This window comes from Carlito syrichta, unplaced genomic scaffold (genome assembly GCF_000164805.1).
Source record: "Carlito syrichta isolate Samal-C Ts95f unplaced genomic scaffold, Tarsius_syrichta-2.0.1 Scaffold235998, whole genome shotgun sequence".
Lineage (NCBI taxonomy): Eukaryota > Metazoa > Chordata > Mammalia > Primates > Tarsiidae > Carlito > Carlito syrichta.
The window spans coordinates 96,385-118,227 of NW_007180094.1; the positions used below are offsets into that span (position 1 = coordinate 96,385).

A 21,843-nucleotide genomic window follows, 5' to 3' on the forward strand; every position below is an offset into this window, starting at 1 on the left:
CTCCAGCGTTTGATGTTATCGTTATTTTTATTTTAGCCTTTCTGATAGATGTGTAGTAACATAGTAACATTTTTGTAATATGATTTGACCAGTTGTACATGAATTCCATTCTTTCTTGCTTCTGCGGAGGTTTTATTTTCTTCAGAACTTCTAGGTGTAGGGCTTGCTGAGAAACTTCTCACCCATGCCGAATAGTAAGGGGATCTCTTTAAAAAAAAAAAACAAAAAAAAACAACAGCAGCAACACACACACAAAAAACATACCTCGTTGTCCTTGACCATCCACTATGAAATGAAGAAAAGAATGAGTTATTTGGAGTCTGTAGTTAATGGCTGGCTTTCCTTTCTTAGAAATCACTCCTAACAGATATACAGAGACTTAATGTATTTAAAAAGATTTAAATACATTTTTTGCACTATATCTTAAGTGAGAGAATCAAGATAAAGACAAGAATTGAGAAACGATTAAATATAGGGTTAAATATATAAAATGCATGAGGTCTCTTGTAATTGACTTGGAAATGTATGCATTTGTAGAATAAAGAGGGAGATGTGGTGAGTTATCTAGATCACAACACTTGCAGGGAAATAATAAACCAGTTGCTGAGAGAAGCCCAGCTTTGTTCTGAGACCAGAGTAGAAATTCCTCTATGTCTACAGAGGCCACGTCGGTAATGCAAGTGAGTAAATCAGATTGGGAATAAGACAATAGTGAAGTGGGGACTGGGGCAGTGTTAAACTGCACAGTCTAACAGGCAGCTACTACTCAGCTTCAGTCAATATCGCCAAGAGAGAAGCATAAGCCCATTGTCGTGAGCTTTGAGTTATCTCTGCTTTTAATGTATTAGCAACTACATTAGCTAAAATACTAACTGAACAAAACACTTCTGCAACCCAGAGTTGGACTACCACTATCAGTTTAAAACCTCTGGTCTTGAAGAGTAGGCAGGGACATCTAATATAAGACAATCCTGATAAATATGATCTCTTTCATCTTAGCTTTGGGTAAATATTGAATGCCACTGAGTTGGTAGCTATACTTTCTGACATGCATATAGAATGCAGATTGTGTAGTTGGTCAAATGTGATGCTATGTTTTTATAGTCAGTCAGCAATAATAAAAATATGGACCAGGTGTGGTGGCCTATAATCCCAACACTTTGAAAGACTGAGGTGGGAGGATCACTTGAGACCAGGAGTTCAAGAACAGCCTGGGCAACACAACAAGACCCCGTCTCTACAAAAAATTTTTAAAAATCAGTCAGGCATGGTGGTGTGCACTTGTAATCTCTATCACTCAGGAGGCTGAGGCAGAAGGAGTACCTGAGCCCAGGAGGTCAAGGTTATGGTGAACCATGATTGTGCCACTGCACTCCAGCCAGGGTGACAGAGTGAGACTCCAATTCAAAAAAACCAAAGTGATCAAAAGACTTGAACAAACACTTTATGAAAGAAGATATGTGAATTGCCAATAAACATACAAAAAGGTATTCAACATTATTAGTTGTTAGGGAAACTCAAATTAAAACCACAACGAGATAAAACTACATACCCACCAGAGTGGCAAATATCAAAAACACCCACTAAAGTGTAGGTGAAGATTTGGAGCAACTGGAATGCTCATACATTACTGATCAGAATGTAAAATTGTACATCCTTGTTGTTTCTATTTTAAAATGTAACATATTCCTTCTTCATGTCTTAGCAATTCCACTTTGAAGCATATATTACCCCAAACAAAGAAATGCACATATTTACAAAAAGACTTGAGCAAGAATGTTCAAAGCAGCTTTATTCAGACTAGCCAATAGCATCCTAAATGTCCATCAACAGAAAAATGAGTACACAAAAACTTTGGGGTATATTCATACAATGAATGAGCAATAAAAATAACTCATCAGGATGCATCCAACAGTATGGATTAATCTGAAAAGCATTAGGTTGATTGAAAGGAACCTTACACAAAAGAGTACATGCTGTATGATTTCATTTATATTAAGTTCAAGAACAGGCAAAATTTATGGTAATTTGAAAACTGGTTGCCTCTATGAGTGGGGAAATTGACTTTGGTTTTGGGAGATGAAAATGTTCTGTATCTTGAGCTAGGTGATGGTTACATGGTATATATTTTAGTTAAAATTCTCCAAACAGTACACATAAGATCTGTGCATTTTACTATGCGTAAATTGTACCTCATTAATGTACTAAAATAATAGCTGAATCTTGGCAGATAACAACTGGACAAGGACGCTACTGGCCTGGCCCAACCAACCTATCCAGTTTCATTGAAGGAAGAAATGTCAGCCTCCAAGTTGGTACATTGTACTGGGGTGCATGTGCTGGGCCAATTCCACACAGAGATGGTAAAATAAACATATAAAGTCCAAGAGAGAAAAATCCTTCTTTTCCTCAGAAGGTTTATCATACAGATTAAGAAAATGACTTTGCAAGATTCCTACCACACAAGTAAAGAAAATGAATCAAATAACATAGATTCAAATTCTGGCTTCCCCAGATATTGGCTGGGTAACCTTGGGCAAGTTATTTTACTGTTCTAAGCCTTCCATTGCTCAACATCCTCAAAGTGTTGTCATGGAGATTGTAAAGTGCTCACCTAGCACAGTAACAAACATATAGTAAAGGGTTCAATAAACGGTAGCATTTCACCCTGCAGACGTGTATGGACTGAACATCTACCCTTCAAGTCTTGTCTAATATCTTCTCCTTATAGATTCTTTCACTATTAAAACTCCTAGGAAGAGTAACATACTGAGTCCTTAACTCCTTAGTGCAAATCACTTTTAGCAAGAAATGACTTCCTCGGAGGCAAGCAAGGTGAGCAGGTTATAGGGTAATTTTCTTGAGGTGGATGTAGGGGAAAGCACTGTTAAAGATGTGACACTTAGGATTACCTGTTTGCAAGTGACTGAAATGAGCTCTGCTTAACTGAAAGCAGACTTGGGTTTGCAGAAACCAAGGTCCCTCTATAGACCTAGGCCACAGGATTCATAGCCATCAACTTAAAGCAGGAAGTAACTAATTAGTGCATGACCTCCAATTATTTCTTTGCATCATTTCCTCAAGATTCAAAGTCTCAGAAGAGAGTATCAGATTATCTTCTCCATCCTGGCTCTCAAAGTGGGCAAGACTATGAAGGATTGGACACCTTTGGCTTCCAAGGGGTGAGGCAGGAACCTGGAATTACTTTACACAAAGACTACCTTAATGAGGGAGAAATATTCCCCAAAATCAGATTGGGATACTCTTGGGAAGTGGCAGTGGGTGCTGGGCAACTGAAAAGCGATACATTTCTACCTGAAAGAACACAAAGAAGAGTAGTGGAGAGCCAGAAAATACCCCTTTCTCCTTTCTAGCAGGTTCTTCAGTGGCTTTATAGTTGGAGCTCAATGACCTTTTTGGTGATCTTATTATTAAATTAATTTCAACAATATCTCTGAGCAGTGGAGAGGGATTATCAATTTATTTCCTCATTAGTGACTTGTTCTGTTATACACAGTATTCATTAGAATACTGAAATATCAAGAAATTTACATTTTAATTCATGTAAATGTCACCAGAATAAATATTTTACTTTCATAAAAATATTACCTTGGAGTTGGCCATTATTGACTTCTAGGGAAGAGGGAGGTCAAAATATAAATTTGAAAATTGTAATGTACCTAAAGTTTATTTTAATTTTTTTTTCAGGTTTTCCTATATGGATTTTTCTTCAGCTTGAGAGAAACCATATACTGTCATAATAAAATATTTTTTGTATTCCATATCCACTCTATCACAGAAATTTTTTTAGTTCAGTTAATCTATGTGTGTGTGAGAGTGTGTGTGTGTATGAAGTCTTTGTAAATTTTGCCAGCAGCCTTTTCTATTCTGATTGATATAATAGCTTTTTTGAAATCAGTTTTAAATCATGTGTACCTGTCAATCAATTTCAAGCATACTTCTGCCTCATAGGCATCTTTACTTAGTAAAAACACCTCGTTTTTACCATGACATTTTCTCATAAAATTATTTTCATATATATCACAAAAACAAATAACTGAATCTGCCATGTTGAACTTTTTTTTTTTTTGAGTTGGAGTCTCACTCCGACCCCTGGATGGAGTGCAGTGGCATGCTCATGGCCACCCCAGTGTTGACCTACTGGGCTCCAGGGATCCTTCCACATCAGCCTTCCAAGTAGCTGGAACTACAGGTGCGTTCTACCATGCCCAGATAATTTTTTTTTATTTATTTATCGTAGAGACGAGGTCTCACCACATGTCCTAGGCTGGTCTTGAACCCACGGGTTCAGGCAATCCTCTCGCCTCAACGCCCCCTCCCCCACCACCAAAGTGCTGGATTACAGGCTTGAGCCACCATGGCTGGCCTGAACTTTCTTTTTTTTTAATTTGAGGTCTTACTCTGTTGCTCAGGATGGAGTGCAGTGGCACGAACATGGCTCACTGAAGCCTTGACCTCCTGGGTTCAAGCAATCCTTCTGATTCAGCCTCAAAGTAGCTGGGAGTACAGTTGCGCGCCACCATACCCGACTGTTTTTTTTTGTTTTTTTTTTTCTGTAGAGACAAGGTATTGCTATGTTGATTAGGACCAGGCTGGTCTTGAACGCCTGGACTCAAGCAATCCCTCCACCTCAGCCTCTCAAAGTACTGAGATTACAGGTATGAGTCACCATGCCCAGCCTCCCAATGTTGAGCTTCTAAAATAAATTTTAGTAATAATGTCTTATTTTTCCCTCGACAGAATAAACTTCTAAAAATTTTACTTTGATTCAATGAATTGGGTGAAAAAAATTTAACCACCATTGGAATTAACAGATTTTTAAATCTGAAGCTTCCAATATCACTGACATAAAGCCTACTCACTTAATTCTTTGTGAAGTTCTGCTAATGGAGCAAACACAATAACATCTATCACTTCATTTTTAATATGTACACATGAAAACTTGGAATAAAAATAAATGATATTAGTTTTGGAACATGATGATTTGATCTAAATTAAAAGTCATGCTTTGCTGAGTGATATGTAAATACATCTTCTGAAGGTGTACAAGTTAAACTGCCATCTTCAGGCCCAAGTATCTTAAATTATCCTCTGAGTTTCAAAATAGATGTGTATGTATCTCTCATGGATTTACCTCCTCAGTTTTACATAGTCAATATATTATTTTGGTTTCCAGGGTGAATAGTAAATGTCTCCAAAAATGTTGTGAAAATTACATGTCCATAACTGACTTAGAAATTGATAGTAGCTTGTCATTAATAATCATACACTTCATTTTTGGGGGGAGGAAACATCTTGTTGACAACTTAAAGCTTAAAAATATATACATACACATATAAAAAAACCACTTTTACCCCCACCCTCATGAGTAGGTCCAGGCATCTCCTGCCCACAGGGGGCAGAAGAAGGGGTCATCAGGGCCCTCTCAAAGGCACCCACCCTCCTCTCCCCACGTGTTCCCTGCCTCTAGTTTCAGTGCAGGAGTCCAGGTGGCAAGCCCCTCCGAGAAAGAAGGGATCCTCCCCAAACTTCCACTCCACCTTGGATTGAGCTGCAGGTGCGGAAGACCTCACTGAACTTTTTGGGCCTCCCTGCTTCACTCCCTGGTTCCTTGTCCATGCTGAAACTGCAAGTCAGAAGTGAGTGGAGTGGGCAGGACTGGTCCAGTGCTGGCTCATTCTGATAGTTGCTCTCCCCAGAGGACGCTTTAGAGCTCATATCTCTGAGGCTGCAGAGTTGTAGTCTGAATTCCAGCCCCTCAACCCCACTGTATTGAAGGGAAGGAAGGAATAGAAGGAGGAAGGGAAGGAAGGGAAAGAAAGGGAAGGAAGGAAGGAAGGTAGGAAGGAAGGAAGGAGGGGGAGAGAGAGAGGGAGGGAAGGAAGGGAAAGATAGGGAAGGAAGGTAGGAAGGAGGGAAGGGAGGGAGGGAGGAAGGAGGTTAGGAGGCAGGATACAACATGGGGGAGAAACAAAGATGGCCAGTTGGGAAGAGGGGCTCCTGGGCTCCTCCTGGCTGCCCCAGAGTGGGGCTGAGCCTCAGGTGGAGGCAGAGTCTGAGGAATCCCCTAAAAAGGAGGAACTAGAACTGTTCCCCTCAGACTCATTGTCTTCATCCTCATCATTATCCTCCTCATCATCCTTGTCCTTGCCATTCTTCTCATTCTTGTCCTTGTCCTCAATCTCATCCTCAGTGCTGGACTCATAGGAGTTTCTGCCATCCTCAGAGGAGTCCACAATCTCATCATCTTCCTCTTCTTCATCCTTGTCATCCTTATTGTCCTCATCCTCTTCATTTTCCTCCTCAGACCTAGACTTAGACTGCAGGGCAGTCTGGCTTTACTTGGAGTTCAGGCCTCGCAGCTTGGTCATGACCTTACGTTTATTGGCAAGATACTTCACAGTCCTGGGGAGACAGGCTGTTGACCCAGAGGCCCAGGTGTATCTTGTACTTCTTTTGCTGCTCCACTACAGCCAGATTTCTGTAGTGCTTTTTCTAGCTCTGGGAGATGCACTGCGGGAGGCTGCCAATCTCCACCATGTACCCCTGGAGCAGCAGGAGGCTCAGCTTTCTGTTGGATAGCAGCTCTTAGGAGAACTTCTGGCAACCATTTGTGGGAGGGTTCTTGGATTCTTCCTGGAACGTCATCTTCTCAGAAGAGTTTGCAGCCGTGGAGGTGCCTGCAACTCACTCAGCTCTCTCTCATGTAGCTTTTGGTCTTCAACTGTCTTAATCCCTATCAGTTTCTCCTTCTCCATGTTATCCCAAGTAACCTCCATGGCTTCTGAGACCTCTGCCATGTCATTCTTGAATCAGGCCATGTAGTCACTGATGACACTCTGTAGCCAGATCTCCTCCTCTCTCTTGGGTGACTCTGGCAGCTTGCCCCATATCTAGTGCTCCCACAAGGCTTCCTCTCCAACTGTGCCTTCAGTGCCGACTCCGTGGCCTTGTATCCTTGTACTTGGCCTTCTTCCTAGACAAGGCATTCCACAGTCAGGTCAGCAGATGGGTTAACTCACTTTCAGAGGACTCGGGCCAATCCTCCTGCAATTGCCACAACTTGTCCTCAAAAACAAAAACAAACAAACAAAAATGGACGATACAGGCTGCTTAGGCTTCTCTGACCTGCCTTTGCTTCCTTCCCAGGGTGACTTCTTGGAGGCCATGCTTGCTTTTTGTTGATGTTCAACTTCTTCTCCCCCAGTACTTGCTGCTACTGCTCCTCCTTGTCAAGCTCTCAAGAAAATGGAGCAGTTCTACCTTATAATCTTTATTTTCTGGATGTGCCTCTGGTGTTAGGCATCCTCCTGCTTCTGGAAGACTAACTTCCTGCTGGGTACATCCTTCATGTCGGCTCTGAACAGTACAGTGAGTAGCTGGTTGGAGGTGACTTGGTGGGTTACCCATCCAACTCGTCCTTGATCTGGTGTTCTCAGCTTTGGTGAAGACAGATTTGGTGATGCCCACCTCACTGATGTTCAGCTCGGGGTGCTTCTGGATATAGTCCTGCATAATCTCTTCATACTCCTTTCACTGCTCCAAGGCCTATGAATCTATTTCAGCCTCTTTTTGTCTGAGATCTGAGACCATTGCTTCCTCAGGGAGTCCTTCACCTCCTTCATAGTGGCATCTGGTAGCACTTTGAGATATTCCTTCTTCTCAAGAGTGTACCACAGCTGCTGGAAGGTTTTAGACTTCTTGGGTGATGTCTGATTCTTGGCATTCTGGATTAGGTGGAAGTGATCTTTTTTGAACTGGGCCAGGTTTCTCTCAACCTCTTGATTCTCCCTCTGGAAATCATGAATGTATTTCATCTCCTCTTTCTCCAGAAGCTCCTTATATTTCTTAGGCAGAATCTTGGTCAGGTCCATGTTGCTCATCTCAGGGTGGAATTTCACATACTTGGCCCCCTTCTCCATGAAGAAGCAGAAATAAGAGGTCAAGGGCTTCTTTGGGAAGTCTGAGTGTTTCTTAAGGTTTTTTTCTTGTTTTTTGTTTTTGCCTTTCTAAGTATTTTTAAGTGTTCCTGGGCATCAAGAAGCAAATCTTTCAACATACAGAACTTCCTCACCTTATTAGAAATCTCTACCCATTTGAGCTTGCACACGTCTCCAGAAAAATCTTTAAATGTTGCTTTTCCCATTCCATATGTAGTTTGATGATTTTGAACTTGGAGCTGTCATTGAGATTGAAGGTTGTTCTTCATGCATTGCCACAAAGTCAGTATGTCTTCCTGGGATCAGTGGTCTTAGTCTTTGGGGTGGGCCATTTTCAGGTCTGTAGAACAGTCGGCTTTTCTGTTTGTCCTCCAACTGTCCAGCCACTTTCTCAATCATGCCGGCTGGACAAACCTGGAACAAAAGGTATGTCTCACCATTTAGAAGACATACCAGTCCCCACTCAGGCAGGATGAGAGGTAAGGGACTTTCCATCTCTCCCAGGTGGGAGGGGGTACAGGTCAACATTCTCAAAAAGACCCAGTCAAGACCCTCATAGATTTAGTGGATGTGTGGGTGTGGGAATGTGCTCCTCCTCTTCTTCCTAACCCCCTCCTCCAGACTCTATAGCCCAGTTCCAAGGTGTATGTACTCCCTTGCCCAACAGAGACTGCTCTTGGAGTGCCAGCTCAGAAGAGGCCCCAGGCTAGAGAGTCTGCATTTCATTTTTTAAAATTAATTGTAACTGAAAGGGTTTATTGCAAAATACATGCATTATTAAACAATAAAATCATTGTGGTTTAGACAACAAACCACTGTAGCAAAGAGCGTTTGGGCTAATCTCTATATCAAGCACTGGAAAACTATTGCCTGCAGGCCAAATCTAGAATACAATCTATTTTTGTAAATAAAGTTTTATTGGACAGAGGCCCTTTCTTTCATTTATGAGTGTTGTCTGTGGTTGCATCAGAGTCCATATGACCCACAAAGCCTAAAATATTTACTATCTGGCACTTTAAAGAAAATGGTTGCTGACCCCCTGCTCTACAAGTAACATGGCCTAGTCAGCTTGTATTTCTTGTACATATTTTATATACACCTAACTCAGGGTTTCTCAGCCTCAGTACTATTGATATTTGGGACTGGTTAATCTTTGTTGTGGTGGGAGGGGGAGCTGTCCTGTGCACTGTGGGATGTTTAGCAAGCATTTTGTGATCTCTACTCACTAAGTGCCAGTGGCACCCTCCTACTTTTGACAATCAAAAATGTCTTTAAACATTGTCGAATAGCCTCTGGTGGGCAAAATGATTCCCAATTGAAAAATCACTGACCTAACCTCTAATTTCCCATGGATCTCACAAATTCGGACAGGGCAGTGTCATGTAACTTGAGACTGTGGCTTAACACGTAGCACAATTAACTGGCACTCCAAGTGGCCAACAGAAGGAAAGCAGTGTGGAGTATTTTTCTCACTGCCATCCAGGGCCAGTGGGCATTTGTTGTCTTTAGTCATACATCTAGTTCCCTGCATTCTGTCCTTGGAAAAGGTGTATTAGTTTCTTTGTGTTTCAAAAAGGCCAGTAAATGAGTAGTGGGTTATTGTATAAAGTGGAGGTTTATTAAACCTACCAAACCATGTAAGCTGAATGAGTAAATAAGTAATGCTTAATAAATCCACTACAAAATTCTTAAGTCTTGGATTCCTTCACTTATATCATACCAGGAAACTTTTAACATCTCAGCTTCCTTTACTTTACCCCCCCCCCCCCGCCATTGAGTCCAACTGAACAAACAATTGGAACCATTCCCAGCATTTTAAACTAAAACAACGAAATAAGAATTTCCTAGTGAGTGTTTCTTCAATAGTGAACTCAGCCTGATCTAATATTTTGTCTTGCTTTCATTGGTATAGCACCCACTGAACCTATTCTGATTTTTGCCAATATACATTAGTAAATTTGCCAACAGATACCTGTCATAACCTGATTCTAGTTTAGGTGTGAAAATAATCAGAAGAATGAAGTAAGAAGTCAGGAGAATTTTCTACCCCTTTCAAGGCAACACTCTCAGCAAAGTTGTTACAGGGTCTTCAATGAATGAAGAAACAGCCTTATCAACCAGGAAATAAAAGAAGGTTGTCTATAGGGTATAGATATTGAGTTATATGAGTCTTACCATTCCAACTCTTGGGATTCTACTCTCTTCTAAACCAAATATAACTCTTATGTAAAATATATGGTAAGCCAATGTTCTTATGCAGTAGCCTCAATATCAAACTTTGAGTTTTGTTTTTAGCTATCTCAACCCAGTGGCTGCAAGTAATAAGTGATTCCTTGAATAAAATCATAGACATTCCACAAATTTTTGGTTTTATCTTGATATAAAACATTAAGACTTTGAGGTTGCTGTTCTCTTTTCTTTTAGCTATCACATTCAGCTAGAAGCAACTAGGTTATACTGGAAAATTTGAATCCCTTAAGCCTTTTATATTATCCTTTTACAATTGCCACTGGATCCTTCACAGCCTTGCCCAAAATAAGCACATTACTCCTAATGAGCACAGATAGTAATTTAATTAGCTGCTTGTTTGGTTTATGCATGTCTAGGACTACTAGTTGAGTTTTTAGCGACATCAACAATAACTAGAAGAGATAATCAAGTCTGAGATTTCCTCCCTATTTTCCTGAGGATCTGTTGCTTGTAACCACTTATGGCACCAATTTCTCAATCAGATTGGCTATTAAGCAAAAAAGTCATTCATCAATAGTTATTACGATTGCTTGCAGGGCTGGAAAATTGGGATTGAAGCTAAACTTTCAGGAGTAGAACCTAAAACAATTCCTCAAAACAGACTTGATAAACTACTGCCACTGAACACTAGAGGAAACCTGCATTGCTACTATTATGACTCCAGATCTGTGGCAGGAACTCAATTTTGCAACCACCAGGAAGCTGCTTTCATTGCACCATTAGATGCTAGACATAGCTTCAGGAGAAATGAAAGCACTGCAGATTGCTCACATGGTTGTAGTTGATTGATGGAGTCTAGGTCACATCCCTGCACAGTAGTTACAAGTAGGGCTGTGAATTTGAGTTTCTATCCCTATGTTTGGGAAGTTGGACACAGACATGGGAAATTTCTTGTTCTGGTTATGTATTGGTGTGTAGCCTGCTGTATTTGTCAGGGTTCTCCTGAGAGGCAGAATCAATAGGATAGATTCAAGAATTTTCAGACAGGTATTTAAACTGTCACATTCTCCAACTACAAGAAGTCCTCACTTAACACTGTCTATAAATTCTTGCAAACTGCAACTTTAGGTAAAATAAAGTATAATGAAATGAATTTGACCATAGGATAATTGATACAAATAAGAGCTAAGTTTCTATGACATACTTCTGGTCACAAAAAATCACCAAATTTCTAAATAAAAGACTAACTTCTAATATTAAACATTAAAGTAAATGTGATCCATACATACATTTAAGACAAATTAATACAAACAAGATAATTATATACCCAAGTTATTCCAGTTCAGGGTCACGCGTGATCGGAACCCATCCTGGCAGCTCAGGGCTGCCATGCCAGGATATATGAGGGGGGACCTCCCCAAAAAACCCCTGGAATTATTTTTTTGGAGGCAGGCCTATTGCAGTACAGGCTCACCCCGCTAGGTAAGTGTTCTAGGAACCAATTGGCGTCAATGCATCAGCTAGTGTTATGAGAGTCTGCATTCAGCTTCAGCAATTTTTTTTAGATCCTTTTAATGCATTTGCCCATTTCATGATGGATGATTTACAAGCACACCTGCCCACACCACACTGAGTGTTCAGCAGTTTTTTACCAAAAACTGCATGATCCCCATGCCCCACCCCCTCTACTCACTTGATCTCGCCCAAAACGCCTCCCCACCCCCACAGCCCCATGAGAAAAAGTCCTCAAAGGGAAACATTTTGCCGATGTGGAAGAGGTGAAACAAACAACAACAACAAAATTGGCAGAAGCACTAAGAGGCATCAAAATCGACAAATTTAAAAACTGTTTTGAGCAGTGGAAAAAGCATCATGATAGTTGTATTGCATCAACGGGGAGTACTTTGAAGAAACCTAAACATGTAAGAATAAATACACAATTTTTAGAAGATAAATTCTAGGTTATTTGGGTCCCTCCTTGTATTTACACACACATACAATTTCTCTCTCTCTCTCCCGCCTCCCACACACACTGGGACCATGAACACATGTCGGTTGACCTGCACAGTTTTGGGATATAGGAGGAGATGGAGTTCCTGGAGAAAACCCGCACAGACGTGGGGAGGACGTGCAAACTCCACACAGATGGTGGCCCTAGTCAGGTTTCTTTTTTTTTCCCCCGTCAACATGACAACAAAATGATGTTATTTGAGGATTTGCTGTATAGAAAAATTATCCAAAAGCTAATGGGCAACCATGAATAGGAAGACTATGATGGATGCTTCCTACAAAAGGTATGCACCAATATATTGATAGTGTTTAGTTTAGGAAGTGGAATTATGGAAGAATTTTTCTAGCTACATTTTCTGAATTTTCTTCAGTTAACACATATTCCTTCATTATTTTTTTAAAAGATATAGAAATACATCCTCAAATTTAAGTTTGATACTCCAGCAAGAAAAAATTCTGTAGTAAGAAATGTAGTAAATGTAGTAAGAAATACCTGTGAACTAAACGCTTTTATGAAACATTTCAACAATGTTATTGAGATCTAACTTTCATAACAAAATTCACCCATTTTAAGTATACAATTAAATACTTCCTATTAAATTTGTAGCTTTCAACCACAATCCTTTGGTAAGACCTTCATTTTCTTTTCTTTTCTTTCTTTTTTTGGCGGTGGGGGTTGGCGTCTCACTCTGTCGCCCAGACTGGAGTGCAGTGGCCACTCCCGGCCACCGCAGCCTCGACCTGCTGGGCTCCGGCGATCCTTCCGCCTCAGCCTTCCAGTAGCTGGAACTACAGGCGTGCGCTACCACGCCCGGCTGATTTTTTATTTGTTGTAGAGATGAGGTCTCTCAAGTTGCCCAGGCGGGTCTCGAACCTGTGGGCTCAGGCAATCCACTCACCTCGGCCTCCCAAAGTGCTGGGATTACAGGCTGAGCCACCGAGCCCGGACCCTCCATTTTCTATCTTCATTTTTACTCCCAGCTCTAGGCAACCGCTACCTGTTTTCTGTCTATAAATGTGCTTATTATGGGCACTTCATATCAACAGAATCATAAAATACGTAGTCTTCTGTGTCTGGATGATCTCACTTAGCAAAATGCTTTTGAGTTTCATTCATGTTGTAGCATGTTATCAGTGCTTTGTTCCTTTTAGTTGCTGAATAAAATTCCATGTGATGGATATGCTACAATTTGTTTATCCTTTCCTCAGTTAATGGGCATTTGGATTGTTCTGGGTTTGGACCATTATAAATAATACCGCTATGAACATGTCTATGTAAGTCTCTGTGTGAAAATTGTTCTTATTTTTCTCGGATACATACCTTTTTCCAAAGTTGCTGTACCATTTTACATTCCCAGCACAACTGTATTAGGGTTCCTATTTCTCCACATCCTCACTAACATTTGTTGTCTTTTTTATTGTAGCATTCTTGTATGTGTGAACACACATCACATCTCATTGTGTCTTTTATTTGTATTTCCCTAATGAGTAATGATGTTGAACATCTTTTAATATACTTAGTAGTCATTTGTATGGGGTTTTTTTGAAATAAAATATCTCCTCAAATATTTTCTTTATTTTAATTAGGCTCCTTACTATTGCGTTGTAAGAGTTATTTGTATTTCCTCAACATAAGACTCTTATGAGGTATACAATTTGCAGATATTTCTCCCAGTCTGTAACCTAAATTTTATGCTTTCTTTAGTATAATTATCATCAATTTCTAAATTTTCTTTATGGAACATACCAAATTTGAAGAAAATTGGAATGAATGAGTGTGCTTTGTAGAGCTCTGTTTCTAAGGTTTTAAGTTGAAAGGACAATTGCAGCTGTCCAATAGCTAAAGATAATTTAATTACTTTAGAAAGCTTACAAAATTATATCTTGACCAACAATATGCATCTGGAGAAAAAAGTAAAGAAACAATATACAAGATTACTAAACATGATACTGTAAAACCAAATCAATACATTTACTACACATTTCTACCACTGATTTAATTTCCAGTAACATTGAAAATTGTTTTCCCTTGATTGTCTAGGAACTGGAAATCAAAACATAAGAGCATATTTTCCAAACTGATAAACTGAGTTTTTTTTCAAAAAGAAGGTAGTAGTTCTAGATTTTAATTTTACAATTGAAATGTAAATCATTTTAACATGTTGTCTACATCTGGCTGATTTTATCAATGTAAAATAAAGCAGCTGGTTTAATTCAGGCAAACATTTATTGAACATATGTTAAATGAAGCCCTGTGCTAGGTGTGGTAGGGAATATAGAGGCAAGAATAATTGTTTACTTTTGGTTTACTAAACAAGGTAACCCGTAACCTAAGTAGTGAGATGTGCAGGACAATTTTATGAATCCTTATGGATAAGCTCAATTCCACATTCTGGTAGGGAAGAAAGAGATTGAATAAGAGGATATAAGCATAAGAACAACTTCTTTTGTTTCAATTTTGGCTGAGTTTCCAAAGGTGGGGGAAAAAACCAGTAAATTCCAAATACATTCATGCCCTGGTGTGGGACACTGGACTTGCAAGGAGAATGGAGCAAAAGTAATGTTTTAAATCCTTAGCACAGGGTTGATCTTGAAGATACATGATTGACTTGAAGTTGGCTACTCAGCTTCACATAAGCCTCTGGCGTTTGGGAGACAATGTCTGACACTCTCAGAGAGAAGTCCAAAGGGAAGCAAATATGGCTGATGCTGATCTTGCATGACAGCAAATTGAGAGAGGACCACATTGGAGGTGAGGTGCATGTTCCTTTTTACAGGACAGGTGGGCGAGGGTGCTTGAGTTTTTCGTGGACCAATGAAAGAACATAGTTGGAATTGTGCCCACAAGGATTCAATCCTGTTCTGCTCTTCTTATCCTAGAGCCTTTTCACACTTCCTTCCATGGGCTGAGAAAAGGGCCTGCATTGTTTCAAGTTTTCCCCTTCATGTGGACAAGAGATGAATGCTTGCTTTCTCCAGTGCTCATGAGCCTAATGATCCACCCTTTTGCTATTTTCAGAAATGGCAGGAAAAATAATCCACAAACCAGGATATTCATAATTAGAGCAGAATGTGGCCCAGACATCTGACAATCATTTTCATCATTCTCATTTTTTATTTGGGCCATCCCTAATGATGGAGCTAGGCCTACTCAATCTGATAGATGTGCCTTCTATTTCTCTTGGCATCACCCATGTCTAGACAGTCATAAAGGGTGGTGAATGGCTTATTGTGTCAATTTATTTCTCTCAAAGCTAAACAAATTGCATAGATGATGCAGTGTCTATAAAGCAGTAGGGGAGACTTGGAAACCCTTTACAGGCATCAAAATTAACATTTATCTATTTGTCACCACTCACAACTATTGACTCTTTGGCCATTTGTATGGTTTCTACAGGGGCTCTTTACCCCCTCCCCACCTCATCATCAGTATCTCTTCACTTAGCTGTTCCTAGTCAGAGCCTTTCTCCTTTATCCCTGACATAGCATAGTTCAAGAACTTTATTTATAGGGTACCATGATCAAGTCAATTGATATCTTGAAGAAGGCATTGCATGGTGATTTAAATTTAGCATTGTCACACATAGATTTACAAACTAACTTTCATGAGATCTAGTTTAAATCTTGGCAGATGAAAGAATCCAGGAGCAGGCTTTGAGAAATATTTTTTCAATTATTAGTATATTTTGTTATGCAAAGGGGAAAATTGAATGTGTAAATTTTATTATTTTACCTCCAGTTTTGATACAGTGAGCATTGTTTTTTGCTTGTTTGATGTTTATCTTGTCAGTGTTTGAAAATAAATATTCATATTTCTTCAATTTTTACACAAAAGTTAGCATATGCACTGTATTTCACTTTGACATTTTTACTTAATAATATACTTTAGAGTATGTAGCATATCAGGACGTAAAAAACACACTCAGTCTTTTCATAGTTGCATAGCATTTTATTGTGTGGATACATCATAATTTCTTAAGCCAATCTCCAATTGATGGATACTGGGTGGTTTCCAGATATTTAATATTACCAAAAACACCCAGTTATAGTAAACAACCTTGAATATACACTTGAATATATATTTTCATACATAGATGCATGCACACACATGTACCTGTCCAGCAGTTGAATTTGTAGCTCCAAATTGAATGTGTAATCTTGTTTGACATAGCCAAATCGGCTTTCCTAGGAGATGTACTATTTTCCACTGGAAATGTATGAGTGATTGTTTCTTTACAGAGAGGGCCATAGTTTTCCATTAATTCATTGTTTTTTAAATTAAAAATTTTTTAAATTCTCTAGTTTAATAGTCCCTCAGCCAGAATCGGACTTTATTTTTTCTCTGTGTAGGCAAGTTCATTCATTCAGTTTGCAGACAGGCTAACCCATGTGCAAATAGGATTTGTTTTTCTACTATAGGCCTAAAGTTATTACATTTTGAAATACTTTTTTTTCCTGATTTCTGCTAAAGTTTCTGTTTACATGATATATTTCTTTTTAACTCTTACTTCTTAAAAATTTGAAATATTTGATCCATCAGGACAGGACAATGGTAGCTCTACATGGAGAGATAGACTCATGCTAATACAGACTATAAAATTGTCTCCCTTCTTTACTCAAAGAATAAGGGTCCCTTGAGGTTAAACATGACCATGTTTACCTTACAGTCAGATATATTACCAGTTTGTGAGATACAAAAGCTAAAAACCCTTGCACAATTAAAATTTATCTTTTATGTTTTGCTACAAACTAAAATTTACTAAAATCTAAAATCACTCATTTAGAAAATATTTTTAGATAATTTGTTTATAAAAAATTAATTTGTTTTTCCAAAGAAAAAGAAGAAAACAAGCTTGGTGATACTATTAACATATTTTGCTTTTAAATAATGTCATGAGGTTGATCAAAAATTTATAATGTTTTGATGTGCAGCTCCATATGACCAAGCAGAATTTGAGGTCCTGCTTAAGTGTAGTGCCATAAAAATAACTACAATAACTCATGTTTTATGATACTTTATAGTTTATAAAGCACTTCTATGTACATGATAATAATCCCAGCTGCCACTGGTTGTATATACTAGGTATTTTGATAAGTTATACACTAGAAGTATTATTCTCTTTTCACCCAAGATGAAGGAAATAAAAATGCATTATTTTCTTAAAGTCAAAAATCCAGTGGGTGGTAAATCAAAAAGGAGATAGAATGGTGGTTGTCGCGGGCTGTAAGGAGGGAAGAATAGGGAGTTGTTGCTTAATGGCACAGAGATTCAGTTTTACAAGATGTAAAGAGTTCCAGAAATGGATGGTGGTGGTACTTGCAATATAAATGTACTTACTACCACTGAACTGTACACATAAAATGGTTAAGACACTAAATATTACATATAAATATTTTTACTGCAATAAGAAATTTTGGGGAAAAGACCAGTGAATGGTGCTGCTTGAATTTGATTTTATTTTTGTCCAACCTTTTCTTTCTATTCACGGTAGTTATTATCCCTATGTTACAGATGAGGATACTAAGGTCTGGAGGGACTGAATTGGCTTACGTTATGCAACTGTCAAGTGGAAGAGATGGAGTTTAATTTAATGGGAGGTATTTTACATCCAGAGGCTTAGTACAGGGAGTTAAAACAAAACCAATGGCCCAGCTAACCAGTAAGCATTGGGTAATCTTAGGTTAATCGCTTCACCTGCCTGGGCCTCAGTAGTAAAATAAAAGGACTGATATCAATGAGTTTTTTTTTAAGTCCATGTTTTTTTAAAATAAATAACAGTAAGGAATGTTTTATATTGACCCAGAACACCCACCACCACCATCACCACCACGACCACACCTCGCCCTAGGTTGGGCTTCCCAGATGCAGATCTTGAGACGGGTCTGAGTACAAGTGATTTATCAAGAATATGCTCCCAGGAGAAGCTAGTATTGGAATAGAAGAAACAGAGGAGAGAGGAGGAAAGAGGTAGAAATCAACCAAAGGTGAGAATTGAAGTGAAGCCCTAACCTCAACCTAATCCCATGGGGAACTATGGAGCATAAAATATTTTGCAGAATCTGACCATCCTTGAGGCAAGAGAGATGGGCTTTCATATTTCATCACCAGTCAATCACTGGTTACGGGCTACCCCAGCAGGATGTAACTTCCCAGACATTTCAGCTCATGGTACCTACAGTAGCCAGTCCCCAAAGATTGTTCCCAACGATCGCTACCTCGTGGTCTTCACACCATTGTGTACACTGTACTATGGTTGGTCCGGGTGACCAATAAATACAGGAGAAATGATGTTATATCACTTCTGAGATTAAGATATAAAAGACCGTGGCACCTGTCTTAGATTGTTTCTCTCCTGGATAACTGGCTCTGGGAGAAACAAGTTCCCATTTTATGAGCAGCCCTATGAAGAGGCCCATGACACCTGTGATGTGGAATCTCCTGACAAGGAATTGAGACTTCTGGCCAACAGCCAGCAAGGAACTGCAACAACCACATGAATTTGAAAGCAGATTCTCCAGGTAAGGCTTGAGCCCCGGCTGACAGCTTGAGTGAAATCTCGTAAGATATCCGGAGCTAAGACCACCCAGCTAAGTTGCTCTGGGATTCCTGACACTTAGAAAATACATTTAAGGTTAAGACTAGGCCACCTTAAAGTGTTTATTGTTTTAAGTCACTAAGTTTTTGAAAAATGTGTTATATAGCAACAGATAAATGATACAATACATTGGGTTAATATGGTTCCAGTAGTTGAAGGGTAGTTTTCTGAGGAACTGGAGGACAGATCATGTAATAGAGAGAACAAAGATGCTGGGGATAAGGCAGAACTTCTAGAAGGGACCCGAGGTGATGTAGGCAGAGCGTCCATCATATCTGCTATCCCCCCAAAACAAACGTTTCATAAAACAACACTTAGTCTTACTGCACGCCATGCACTCTGATGTGTTCCATTCTGTTTTATTCTTATTTGTTTTATTAAATGCTGAAAGAGAGCCCTTAAGTTGATTTTATAACCCACTAACAGATTGTGACCTGCAGTTGAAAACAGTGAACTTTATCATCTTTAAGTTCCCTTTTATATCAAAATTTCTGTTATTAGGAAGTGACACAGTGTTGTCATAATGATAATTAGCATTCAGTAATCATCTACTTTGCCAGAGTTGTTCCAAACATTTCACATATACTGTCTCATGTGAAGACAATAAGGTAGGTACTATTAATATCCTTATTTTACAGTTGTAAAAATTGATAAATGAGATAGGCCAGATGGGAACCCAGGCAGTCTGACTCTAAAAGCTATTGTTAAGGGTGCAAGCTCTTATATCAGACTGTTTGGGTTCAAATTCTGATGCCAACAGTTGATCATAAATGTGTTCAGTTATGATGATGATATACCCAATTTTCGCAAGCCATCATTTTGTTGATTCTAACAGAAGGAAGTTTAGGACCAGGGTTATGTACATTGACTAAATTCAGCAATTAACTCACCAGTAACCAGTTCAATGTTCTTTTCTGCTTCAGCCACACTGACACAGTCTCCACCTTAAATGTAGTCAGTCATGGGGTTATGGCCTAGGTTGTATAACATTTGCATGTTTAGTGTTCAAAGTATACTTTACTGTAACTAGATAGAAATCATTTCAACATATTCATTTTTAAGTATCAGTTTATTAATTAAAGTGCACTTAAAGGTAATTATCTAAATGATAAACACAATGTCATTGACTAAAAATGGTAAAAACTGTGTGCAGAAGCTGGGTACTTAGAACTGTCATCTTTTTGGCTAAATTCTTCTGAGCTAAGTCTCTCTCAATTATATCTTTCATGTCACAGGAATATAGAATTTATCACACAGGTATTAGAGTCAGTGTAAAAGCATAACATCCTTTTAATAAAAGATTCTCAGTAATCAAAGATTCATACACCTTCAGAGTGAATTATCTGGAGCTGGACACATATAAGGGATACATGTCAGGAGAATGTTTCAGCAGCTGCTGTGTGGTAGGGTGACATGGAGTCTTTAGAAAGAGGGCAGAAAGGAAAAAAAAAGGTTTAAGTCCCACTTCAGATGTTACCGCATGTTTATGGATTATAGGGCAACAAGAACAGCTGCAACCTAGCTTGGAACACTGTTAGCAGAGGTTACCCATTTTTCCACATTACCTGTTTTTGGGGGATAAAATGTCATTTTGAGATTGTTGCTAAAAAGAAAGCTACAGAGGGCATCATGGCTCTGCCAAACCAAACATCAACCTAGATGCCCTACAAAATTAACAATTCAAATAAAACTGTTTCAAGTTATAAAAGTACATGCTTTTACAGAACATGTAATTAATGCAGAAAATGTAAAGAATAAAAGTAAAAAAATCATAAAATCGTTTTTGAACACAGTGAACAATGATATTTAATTTCCAAGAAAAGTATGTAAGAAGAGATATGTCCTCCTTGGACTCAGTTAGAAATAGATAATACATAAAGCAGAGCTCTGTTCTAGCCCTCATGAGTAGATGTGTTCACCATAAAGGGAAGAACACTGGAGTTCTGTGCATGTGAAGCTGTAATCATATAATTTATCTAAAAAATTATTGTCTTCCATTGTATTCTTATTTGGTTGATATCTTCAAAGATTATTCTTAAGTCATAATACTAGTTTTTATATCCCTAAATACACAAAAATTTTACCTGCATTTCTCTATGTTTCAATAGCCACAGGTCCCAATAACTACTTTCAAAAAGTGTTTCTAGGGTTTAACCTCTATAAACATAATTTCTTTTTCATAATTTCTTTTGATTATAAATGTAATATTACTTGTAAAAAAAAATCTGGGGAGCATTTTCAGAGGTAAAATTCCTTCTTAGTACCATTCAAAGATGGTCATGTTATGTTTATCCTGACTTTTTTCCTATAATATAAACACTGATATTTTATGATTATAATCACAGAAGTAGGATTTTTAATTCTCTTCTGTGACTTAGTGCAAATTATGTATGGTGTTTTATCTCGTGGATCTTTTGTTTTACTTTATTATTTTTATTTATTTATTTTTTGAGTCAGAGTCTCACTCTGTCACCCAGTATGCAGTGATATGTTCATGGCCACCACAACCTCAACCTGCTGAGCTCAATTGATCCTAACACCTCAGCCTTCCAAGTAGCTGTAACTACAGGTGCAGTCCATCATGCCCAGTTAATTTTTTGAACTATTGTAGAGACGAGGTATCACCAAGTTGCTCAAGTTGTCTCAAACCCCTGGGCTCAGGTAATCCTCTCGTCTCTGCCTCCCAAAGTGCTAGGATTACAGGTGTGAACCACCACACCTGGCCAGACCTTTTGTTTTAATACAGTTAAATGTATATAATATTACAAAACTTTATTATAGAATTCTATAGTATGTACACAGCCAGAAAGAAGGACAAAATTATGAACTTTGCAGCAACTTAGATGGACTTAGAATCTATAATACTCAATTATCTATCACAGAAACAAAGAACAGAGTACCATATGTTCTCACTCATAAGTGGACCTTGAACAATTCTCATAATATTATAAGAAAGGAACTGGCAGTAGTGGGAAACTGCCAGGGGAGGTACTTCATCAATAAGAGTACCAAGCCGGGCTCGGTGGCTCAGCCTGTAATCCCGCGCCTTGGGAGGCTGAGGTGAGTGGATTGCCTGAGCCCGCGGG

At 38.8% G+C, this 21,843-nt stretch overlaps 1 pseudogene across 1 annotated transcript; it reads right to left on the reverse strand.

Annotated features, from left to right (window-relative positions):
- Nucleotides 1–5,977: 5,977 nt before the first annotated feature.
- Nucleotides 5,978–15,288, reverse strand: LOC103253527 (annotated as a pseudogene). Its single transcript, XR_002481581.1, has 3 exons — nucleotides 15,208–15,288; nucleotides 7,638–8,347; nucleotides 5,978–7,539 (listed from the first exon to the last, which is right to left on the reverse strand). The product of XR_002481581.1 is annotated as a nucleolar transcription factor 1 pseudogene (transcript).
- Between the last annotated feature and the right edge of the window lie 6,555 nt (nucleotides 15,289–21,843).